Raw genomic sequence first — 11975 nt, forward strand, 5'->3', positions numbered from 1 at the left:
CATGAGAACTTTTCAGATCAGCTCTCTTAGCAACTTTCTTTCTTTCTTTTTTTAAAAGATTTTATTTATTTCTTTGACAGAGAGAGAGACAGCCAGCGAGAGAGGGAACACAAGCAGGGGGAGTGGGAGAGGAAGAAGCAGGCTCCCAGCGGAACAGCCTGACGTGGGGCTCGATCCCAGAACTCTGGGATCACGCCCTGAGCCTAAGGCAGATGCTTAATGACTGAGCCACCCAGGCACCCCCACTTAGCAACTTTCAAAAACACATCACAGTATTATCAACTACATCGTCACTGTACTGTTCTTTACATCCCTAGGACCTATTTATTTTATAACTGGAAGTTTGGACCTTATGATCCCTTCACCCATTTTGTTGCTGACCACCCACCTCCCAGAGTTGCCCCTTTCTTAGAGTTCATGCTCTTGGCAAATACCCAGTCGGAGAGGAACTAACGCCTTTGCCTTCCCAAGCTTGTTGGCCTTTCTTTCTCTCCCTTTCCAAACAGAGTTGTTCCCTCTGCTCAAACAGGTCCCCTCTGGCTTTCCAAACTAATTTAATCTAAGCTTCTCCTGAAGGAGACTCACCTCTACTCTCCTGTCATTATTCACATGTTTACTTCCCCACGCCTCCCTTCTGTGCTTCTTTGGCTCATTATCCCCCTGTCACTGAAAAAATCACTTACAAGGGGCCATTTTTTTTTTTTTCCTGACAGACTGAAGAGATCCATGGGCTAGAGACAGTGTCAACTGAAACCAAAACACCAGAAAAGTTGAAGTTAGAGTCAGCCTCCCTCAGTGCTGGGGCTGGTTCCTTCAGCACCCACCACGTCAGAACTGAATGCCTTCTCAAAACTCCACTCCACCTGGAGAGAAGTAGCTGGAAGCCGATCCAGGGACAAGCCACAGGTTTGTTCAGTACATGCAAACCCTCTACTGTCCTTGTGCTCCTCACTGACCTCCCAAGTATGAGCTGACACAAGTAAAATGTGGGCACAGTGCTGGGATGTTGCCACAAACAACCTTGTTGCTCAAAGCCTGACAAAGGCCTGGCATGTCCTCCAACCCTCCTCGCTAGCCGTGCAAGACCAGTCATGAGCTTCTTCACTCCTTTGTCAGCAGGCCTCCAGCTGTGGGCTGTGGCACACTAGCGAACACAGTCTGACAAAGACATGATTTTTCACGCATACAAGGACAGAGGAAACTCAGCCAATTTTGCAGATATTTCAGCCAATTTCTCCTCCCACGTCCCACACCCAAGTACCTTGGTCCCTCTCCTCTGAAGCAGAATGGCTAGAGAAATTCTATGAAGCGTGACAGAATTGTTTACAAAAAGAGAGGGAAAAAATGCAGGAATCTACCTAAAAAAAAAAAAATCCTCACTTGAAAAGTGACTTTTTAGTTGATTCATTATCTTCCTTGGGGTTTGCTTTGGTCAGTTTACCGATGGCCTCCTATAAACCGTGACCACAGAGGGATTCCACCATTTTCTGTTCTAAGATCCGCCACTGCTTCCCCAACAACTATATCCCCTCCTCTCTCATCCTCTTCCTTTCTTGGCTACCCATGTATTTGCCATTTTGTTTGCTTCTTGTACTGTCTTATATTTCAGACCCCCTATGTGGGGATGCATCTTTTCCAATGTACTTTAGTGAGTGTCTGTGGGTGGCAAACTGTCAGTTTGTGTTTATCTGTCTTTATTTTGCCGTTGTTTTTGAACAATACATTTGTTACATAACATTATGAGAGGGTTGGTATTTTCTTTCAGCACCATGAAACTATAATTTCATTGTTTTCTGGTTTTCCCTGTAATTGTTGAGAAGTCATTAATAAATCAGGTATGAGTCTACCACTCCTTTGAAGATAATACCTTCTTTTTTGTTTGTTTATTTCTGGCGGCTTTTAAAATCCACTATATTTTGGGATTCGGCACTTTCATGAAGCTGTGTCTAAGATCGGTTTTCTTTTTGTCAGTCGGGTCTGGAATTAATTGGGATACTTGAATTTGTTAACTACTGTTCTTTATCCCTTCTGGAAAATTCCCAGATGTTGTCTTTATGAGTTTTGCTTTTTGCCCCTTTGCCCCTCCCCTCTCCTTCTGGAATTCTGACTCGATGTCTATGAGATCTCACTCTCTTGCATATTTCATGGCTTCTCATTTTTTTAAAGATTTTTATTTATTTATTTTCAGAGAGAGAGAAAGAGAGAGAGAAAGAGAGCATAGCAGGGGAAAGAGCAGGCAGAGGGAGAAGCAGCGTCCTTGCTTAGCAAGAAGCCGGATGTGCGGCTCAATCCCAGGACCCTGCAATCATGACCTGACCTGAAGGCAGATGCTTAACCGACTGAGCCTCTCAGGGGCCCCCCATGGCTTCTCATTTTTTAAGTATCTAATGTTTTTTTTTTTTTTTATGCTACATTCTGGTTAATTAATTCTATTGGTTTCTTGGTGTACCAGCTGTCTCTTTATCTGGGTTTAATGTGGTTTTATACACATCTATTACATTTTAATAATAAAAACTTTTCTAGCAGTTATCTTCTAAGACCTGTTAAGTCTTTTAAAGTTTTTTCCCCCTATTCTCTACATATATTCTAAGGCTCATCTTTCACAGTGTTAAATATGGTTGATTGAAAGGTTATATAGTTTGCATAGCACCAAAAACCATAAGATACCTTGGAAAAAACCTAACAAAGAGGTAAAGGATCTATATACTCCAGAAACTACAGAAAACTTATGAAAGAAATTGAAGAAGACATAAAAAGATGGAAAAACATTCCATGCTCATGGATCAGAAGAATAAACGTGATTAAAATGTCTGTGCTGCCCAGACCAATGTATACTTTCAACGCCATCCTGATCAAAATACTAATGGCATTTTTCAAAGTTCTGGAACAAACAATCCTAAAATTCGTGTGGAACCAGAAAAGACCCTGAATTGCTGAGGAAATGTTGAAAAAGAAAACCAAAGCTGCGGGCATCATGTTGCCTGATTTCAAGCTATATTACAAAGCTGTAATCACCAAGACAGCATAGTACTGGCACAAAAACAGACACATAGACCAATGGAACAGAATAGAGAGCCCAGATATGGACCCTCAACTCTATGGTCAACTAGTCTTCAACAACGCAGGAAAAAATATCCAATGGAAAAAAGACAATCTCTTCAATAAATGGTGCTGGGAAAATTGGACAGCTATATACAGAAGAATGAAACTCAACCATTCTCTTACACCATACACAAAGATAAAATCTAAGTGGATGAAAGACCTTAATGTGAGACAGGAATCCATCAGAATCATAGAGAACGTAAGCAGTAACATCTTCAACATCGGCCACAGCAACTTCTTCCAAGACATGTCTCCAAAGGCAAGGGAAACAAAAGCAAAAATGAACTTTTGGGACTTCATCAAGATAAAAAGCTTCTGCACAGCAAAGGAAACAGTCAACAAAACAAAGAGGCAACCCACAGAATGGGAGAAGATATTTGCAAATGACACTACAGATAATGGGCTGGTATCCAAGATCTATAAAGAACTTCTCAAACTCAACATCCAAAAAACAAATAATCAAGTCAAAAAATGGGCAGAAGACATGAACAGACACTTTTCCAAAGAGGACATACAAATGGCTAACAGACACATGAAAAAATGTTCAACATCACTAGCCATCAGGGAAATTCAAATCAAAACCACATTGAGATACCACCTTATACCAGTTAGAATGGCAAAAATTGGTAAGGCAAGAAACAACAAATGGTGGAGAGGATGTAGAGAAAGGGGAACCCTCCTACACTGTTGGTGGGAATACAAGTTGGTACAGACACTTTGGAAAACAGTATGGAGGTTCCTCAAAAACTCAAAAATAGAGCTACCCTATGACCCAGCAATCACACTACTGGGTATTTACCACAAAGATACAGATGTAGTGAAAAGAAGGGGCATGTGCACCCCAGTGTTCATAGCAGCAATGTCCACAGTAGCCAAACTGTGGAAGAAGCCGAGGTGCCCTTCAACAGATGAATGGATAAAGATGTGGTCCATATATACGATGGAATATTACTCAGCCACCAGAAAGGATGAGTGCCCAATATTTGCATCAACATGGATGGAACTGGAGGAGATTATGCTAAGTGAAATAAGTCAAGCAGAGAAAGGCAATTATCATATGGTTTCATTTACATGTGGAACATAAGGAATAGCATGGAGGACATTAGGAGAAGGAAGGGAAGAGTGAAGGGGGGAAATCAGAGGGGGGAGATGAACCATGAGAGACTGGACTCTAGGAAACAAACTGAGGGTTTTAGAGGGGAGGGGATTGGGGGATGGGTTAGGTCAGTGATGGGTATTAAGGAGAGCACGTACTGCATGGAGCACTGGGTGTTACATGCAAACAATGAATCATGGAACACTACATCAAAAACTAATGATGTACTGTATAGTGACTAACATAATAAAAATACGTAAATAAATAAAAATAAGGGTTATGTAGTTCACATACAATAGTTCTAATATACGAAGTCTTCATGCATCTGTTTCTGCTGGTGCTCCCTCATGGTACATGATCATTCATTATCATAAGCTTCTCAGTTCTACAGAAAATAATGTTTGCAATCCTTGGAGAGTTAAAAGGAAGGTGCCTTCTTCAAGAAAGGTTTGAATTTGCTTTGCCAGATGCCAAAAGGCTTTACCAGTCTAAAAACACTTTAAATTAAATTCATAGCTTGAGGGTGTGGAGATAACACATATGATACGATTCGGGGCTACAAATACATGAAAAAGACTGCTTATAGCTACAACTTTCCAGAACCTTTAAAAAAATTTTTTTTAGAAACCCCACTTTGCTTTGTGCCAAGGATACTCTCCTTCCAGTCTTTAGGAGTGGGGGTGTGGGGTAGTGTGGGAAATGTTGATTCACCTTTATCCTAATTATGCAGCACATTGTGTCCTCAGGCTTAGGGGAGGAGGACCTTCTATTAGGCTCCAGCATTTGACAAAGATTTAGTTCACTTTCTCACAATCTCACCTCCTTTCTTTTCTGTCTTGGTTGGCGCCCTACCCATGCTGAGCTGTCCCCTCTCCTGAATTTAGGATCTGGTTCCTGGTTGGTCTCTGAGAGGCCAGATGATGCAACTCAGAAGGGCAGGATGTTACCTGCTGGCAGGATAAAACTTGACCAGTGGGAAATGAGAGATAGGAAGGAGCCACATAGGTAAATTCCTCTTCCTTCCTCTTTTACTTGGATGACAGCACGGTGTGGGTCATTCTTGCAGCCCTTCCAGGGATGCCCCCCACTCTGCCTAGGCACATCTGCAGCTAACCAGCTGTGTCCATCTATAGCTAGTCGTGAGGCAGCAGCCAGCAGGCACATGGTGCTCCTGGACATCTCTCCTTGCCTTGAGCCTGCACCTACGAAGTCATCTCAGTGGTGCCCATGGCTCTGCTTTCCAGAGGAGCTTATCTGAGACAACTCCCTACACTGTGAAGCTCTGGGGGTTAAATTCTGCCCCCCCATGCCTTATGAGGGCATCAGTATTAAGGCTCAAGTTTACCTGGGTTAGGTAGATGACCTCAGGGCAGATGTGGCTCCTGGTGCTCCGCTTATCTTGCTTTCTTGTAAAATTAGGCTATGTAATTTCTTATTATCTTGTCACATCTTTGATGCCTTTTAAGAAGAGCCTGTTAATGTTTATCTAACATTTTTGAGTGCTTTCAGAGGGAAGGTGGATCTGGACAACTTAGCCAGCCATGTTTCCCAATCTATTCTGACAGCAATAGGGGAACTATTTTAAAGATTGATATCTGATTGTGTCCCCTCCCCCTTTGCTTAATACCCTGTCAGAACCCCTGATTCTTAGAATGAAGTCCAGGATTCTCAACACGATTTTTTTTTTAAGATTTTATTTATTTATTTGACAGAGATAGATACAGCCAGCGAGAGAGGGAACACAAGCAGGGGGAGTGGGAGAGGAAGAAGCAGGCTCATAGCGGAGGAGCCTGATGTGGGGCTCGATCCCATGATGCCTGGATCACGCCCTGAGCTGAAGGCAGATACTTAACCGCTGTGCCACCCAGGTGCCACTCTCAACACGATTTATATGATCACATGTTCTGACTCCTGATTACCTCTCCTCCCCACATTTTTTACTGTCATCATCATGGACTTCCTTCAGTTCCTCCAGTAATGTGGCTCTGACTTGAGGCTTTTGCACGTGCAGTTCCCTCTGCCAGGAATCCTTTCCCTCCACATTCTCACATCCTTCACTAGCTACTTCTACATACCTTTTAAATTAAATAGTCATTCCTCAGCACATGACCAGCCCCCAGTAACTATGTGTTGAGTTGAATCATTTCCTTTCTCAGAGAAATCAGGACTGATCTCTACCATCTTCAGTGAATTTATTCTTGATGCTACCCTCGCGTCTAACAGGCAGAATCTTCTACTTTCAAGTTTTTTGTGGTCTATAGTTGACTGTCATCCTTGTGAGGATCCCACAGAGCAGGGTTAGTGGTAGTAGGGACTCTAAGGAACTCCATAATCCTGGCTAGAGAGCTGGCTCTCATGTAGCAGCTGGGTCACCTTGGGCCGTTTGAGGGGAAAATGAGTATGAGTGAGCTTTGTGAAATGTGAATTGCAGACCCTTGTTCAATTATTTATCACAGCAGCATGTTTTGAATGTCTCTTCTATGTGAAGTGCTAGGCTAATAGTGGACACACCAAAATGCAATCAGTGTAATGCGACTTTCAGATTGCTTTGAGTCTAGTTAGGGAGACAAGCTACACAAATAAGAAGATCACTAACATACTAAGGTGGAATTTCTAAAGAACCAGGTGGGGATACTAAATGGCTGGAGTCATTTCTGAGGGTTCAGACATCTGGAGAGGGATTTCTGGAGCTGCTTAGTCTTGGGATGTACTTTAAGAAGGAATTTAGCCAGAAGTAAGTCAATCTGATGGTAATGATCACAAACTCAAAAACTTGCAGTGGAGGAGCGCCTGGGTGACACAGTCCATTACGCATCTGACTCTTGATTTCAGCTCAGGTCATGATCTCAGGGTCGTGGGATCGAGCCCCACATCGGGTTCCATGCTTGGCATGGAGTCTCCTTGGGATTCTCTCTCCCTCTCCTTCTGCCCTTCCCACTCATGCTCTCTCTCGGTAAAATAAATAAATAAATCTTACAAAAAAACAAAAAACTTGCAGGGGAGAAAGGTATATTAATGACACAAGCCAATAATACAATAAGGAATAGTAGGGACTATTTGCAAACCAGAAGAGAATGTTCTAAAGGGAATGGAGGTGACTCACTCAACTTGATATTATGGAGATGGGAGAATGTGGACTCTAGAATGCAATAGCTTCTGCTTTTAGAATGCTGGAAATCAAGTTTTTACATGATGTTTCTCAATATCTAAGACATTAATTCCACCCCTACAACCTTGTCTGTATGATGAACTTGGCCCATAGACCCCTAGTTTCTGCCGCTACTCTAGATGAAAATGCAGAAGTAGTAAATCACTTCATTTCAAACTCGCTTGCTCTTGTCTTTCTTCTTAGCTGCTCTGATAAACTGATGGTTACTGAATCTATATCCTCAGGCCCAGTTTATACCCTGAGCTTTATATCCAATATTTAGTTGCTTACCCGGCATCTTCATCTGGGAAGGCACCCTGAATTCAACGTATCTGGAACCAAACTTTTCTGCCTAACCCCCAATCCATTCCTAGTACACTTGATTGACTTGACTGGGCCTCCATTTTCAATATATAAATAGGAATAATAGCAATAACTCTCCTACCTAACTTAGGGTTGTTTGGAAGAGCAGATAAAATGACATGTGCAGGATAAGAGAAATTAGATAAAAGGACCGAGTGTGGATTTACAAGCTAACTTTGAGAGGACAGCATGCTCTGCGCTACACCTTCCTACTGACATGAGAAGCAGGAGAGACAGAGACACCAGAGTCGGAGATACGATTTCATTATATCTATCTGAATGTTACCCTAGACAAAGAAGAGGTGGTAAAACATGAATTTTGTAATAATCTTTTGCTGTTCAGACCAGACTGTCACCTAGAGTGTCTGTAGCTGGGAGATCAATGAGGTTGTCAGTCAAATAGCATGCCACTGCTGAGTATGAACTTACTGAATTTTTCTTAAAAAGAATATAGAGCATAAGAAGATTTCTGTTGGCTTCCCATTGTACTGGTTTCATCACCTCCAATAACGTATGTGTGAATTTTCTGAAAATCAGGAGCTTTAGGACCCACTGTTGTGGCTACATGGGATGGAAGGGGAGCTGGGCCTGGGTTGAGCTGTGGTTGCAGAAACTGCCTATGGTACTGGCAACTTCCACAGAGGGTAGGAGCGAAACAGGGCCACACAGCAGAGAATATCCTATCTAAGCATAAGTAAGAATACTAGAAATTATAGTCATTATTCTTCCATGTTTTAGATAAAGGCAATAATATATAATATAATATAATATAATATAATATAATATAATATAATATAATAATATTGAATACATTTGAATGTAATAATAGTCATTGAATGGCCTGAGCAGGAAATGAGGGAGTTATCTTCAACAAGTCTGTTATCCTTATCACCCAAGTCAATCGGGCACTAATTCTGTCATACGACCTCATAAATATGTCTAAGATCCATATTCCCATACCCACTACCACTGCCCTTGTTCCAATATGGGCTCTTATTATCTCATAATAGGCTGTTAAACATCATCCTGATTAAGGGCCCTCCCTCCATCTTACTTCCTACCAGTTCATCCTCCATTCTACTACCTGAAGGATCTTTCCAAACACAAATATAAGTCATGTCTCGCTCATACTTACAATGCTTTGTTTGCAACCCTTTAGATCCCAGCTCCAGGTACTATTTCATCCTCACTTAGTCACTTTCCCACATACACCCTGGGTTCTGGGCAAACCTGATCAGTTGCAAGCTCTCCAAGCACACCTGAAAACAACACCTGGCAACACCCATATGTCAGGTGTTGCCCATGAAGGTCCAGAACTGAAAGACTCAGAAAGTCAGGTGTGGTTACAGTGAGAGAGTAGGGAGGCAGAGAAGATGAGGGCTCACTGAGATAAGGTAGATTCTTCAAGGTATGTTCCCTAAGCCCAGCTTGGCTCTTCTTGGGCTATCTGTGGTTGCTGATGAGTGCAAGAACAGTAGAGCCAGTCGAGGCTCACAGAGAGCATGTCTCAGATGTAAGGTTTCTCAACTGTTCCCCTATTGAAATATCCACACAAAATACACAAAACTCTAGTGATCAATGCTAATATGTGACTACAAGGGATAACCGTATAGCTGGTTTTAGAGAAACTGTGCTTACTTGCCAAACTTTTCCTTGGCATTAATTATTACTAACCTGAACTCTGAATTTATTTCCATCCTTTCTATTTTTGCTTTATATCTATAAACAGTTATTTTGTCACTTATTCTTTCTATTTCTGGCCTAAGTCCTCTCTTTTCTTTAGCTCATCTCTCTTCTTTTCTTCTCCCAGCTCATAGATTGCACCTTCTCTCTGGGTGGTTTTAACTACTACCACGTGCTCACTCACTCTCAATGTGGGAAGGTCTTCCAAATCTCCAGCCCAAACATCTCCAGTGCTTTCAAAACTATCAACCACATACTTCCCATCTTTGCTTGAGTGTCTCACAGCCATCTGGGACAAAACAGATCCCCACATGGAGCCGTGTGCTCTCTAATGTTCCATATCTCAGCAAAAACATCACTATCCTTAACTCTAATGTCTTGTCTCCTCCATGTTCCTTCACCACCCACTTCCTTTCAGCCACAGAATTGTGATGATCCTACCTCCTAAACATATCTCCAAATCCATCCATTTCTCCTTCTTATTGTAGGTTCTTAGGTCAGGCCCCTGTGATTTCTAGCCTGAATTACTGTAACAGTCTCTAATGGGTCTTGAGCTCCCTAGCTCAGTCCATTTCCATTCCACTCTCTGCTATGCTGCCAGAATGATCGTTCTGAAATATAAGTTTGGCCATGTCCTTCCCAGGGAGACCACAAATACTGTTTGCCTGTTCCTCAGACTAGTCCCATGGGTAGACATAAATCAGAGTCAGTGAAACCCATTGACACTTTGTTGCATTTAGCCAAAAGGATAATTTGGCTGTCTGAGTAATGAGGAAAAATGATCATATTAGCGAAAAAGATTGAGTTATTTTCATGAGAGTGTTTTTCTTATGCTGCCCTGGGAGAGACTAGGTCTTTCTTCGGAGCTAGTCGTAGCATCCTCAGAGGTCAAGCAGAACAGTACAACAGCGTGTCCAAGTGTCCGTATTTCACATAGTTGGGCTGTGCTGAGTCTTAAAAAGAAGACACTGGTGATCAAGAAGGAGAGGAAAAACAAGTCCTCCCCACACCATCTGTTTCCTAGCTTTGTGCATCCCTGTGGAGGGAGCCCTGAGCCCGGGACCTAGGCTCCCATGAGGCACCACATGGCAAGGTAAAACACGGGGGGCCAGAAAGCCTTGTGCTGGAGAAGAGTCAGGGAGGAAAATGTAAAGTGAAGCTGCCCCAACTTGCTCTACTATAATCCCCAGATCAGAGCATCAAGCAGGGAAGGTGCCCTCCACCCAGAGTCAGATTCGGCAGGTGCTAGTGCTCAGAATTAAATTACTCCCCAGGGATGGTGCATCCAGAGTGTGAGGAAGGAATGGAGTGCTTAAGAGAGGTTGAAACAAAAGTTCTCTTCTTAGAAATATTGTGCAAAAAATGAAAACAAAAGCTGCCCTCTTGACAACCTTGTGTGAGAACATCAGTAAGCCTGGATTAAACAAGAAATAATGATGATGATGATCTGATTCACGCATTCTGCAAAGCCCTCAATAGCTGGGAGGATGGCTATCTGCCCTTTTTCCGGTGTTTGATGTGAAGCAGACACACTATTGTCTCTCTACCACACACCACAGGAGCGGTCACGCTCTAACCACCCTGGTTCCCAGCACTATTCACATGCCTTCTGAGAGTTTTCTTCCGTGTCTGCCAAGTCCTGGCTATGAGGTATGTTTCTTCACGTTAGTCATAGAGGAGGCTTATGGGAAAGTTGAATAAACCACTTCAGGTCTCCGTCAAAACCAACGCCTTCCATGCAAGTCTCTCAAATGTGCACATTCAGTCCTTCCCGTACGTTCTTATAGTGGCAGATACGCTGGGAACCTGAATGGAGACAATTCATGATTTATCTCCTCAGAAGAGTAAAACAGTAGACATGTCCACCAAGATCCATTTGTCCTAGGACAGCAACATTTAATGCGTTCAGAGGTGGGAAGTTTCCATTGAAAGCCAACTGTCACCAGGCGCTTTGCCTCTGATGTCTCCATTCTCTGCTCAGTCGGAAATTGGAAGAGCGTGGCTTCATTATGCAGAGAGAAGGAAACCAAGTAACTAAATCACAATGCTAGTGTGTGTGGGGTCAGGACTGTGACCGAGTCTCTCTGGCCTCAAAGGTGATGAAGGCTCCCTCTAGCAGGTACGTGCATGCCCGATGCCCAGCTATTCCCATCTCTGCCCAGTCTACAAAGCAGGACATCACCTGCAATAGGTAATTTCTGGACTCCGGTGTTATTTGTGATCCTTGCAGTATATTCTGAGCCTGGTTGTTTCTACATTGTCTCGTAGTTCCAGGCATGCGTGCCAGAAAACTGAAACAAACATGCTCCCTGGCTACCAAAGTGCCTCCTACCTAGAACAGATGGACCAACATGTGGAAGGAAAAGTGTGGGAGAGGTAAAAGTGAGAAAATTTGAAAAACACAAAGAAGGCCAAGCCACAAGTGGAAAAGTTATTTTATTATTTATTTGATTTGGACTGAGGGTAGATGTGCTAGAAATGATCCCAAATGCCCATATGGTATTTTTCCAACAGGAAGACACACTAACTTTAAGGCTACTGATATAGAATTGTTCCGGGCCACATAGCCTACAGGTCCCATCA

Source organism: Ursus maritimus, unplaced genomic scaffold (genome assembly GCF_017311325.1).
Source record: "Ursus maritimus isolate PB19 unplaced genomic scaffold, ASM1731132v1 scaffold_7, whole genome shotgun sequence".
In the NCBI taxonomy this organism is placed as follows: Eukaryota; Metazoa; Chordata; class Mammalia; order Carnivora; family Ursidae; genus Ursus; species Ursus maritimus.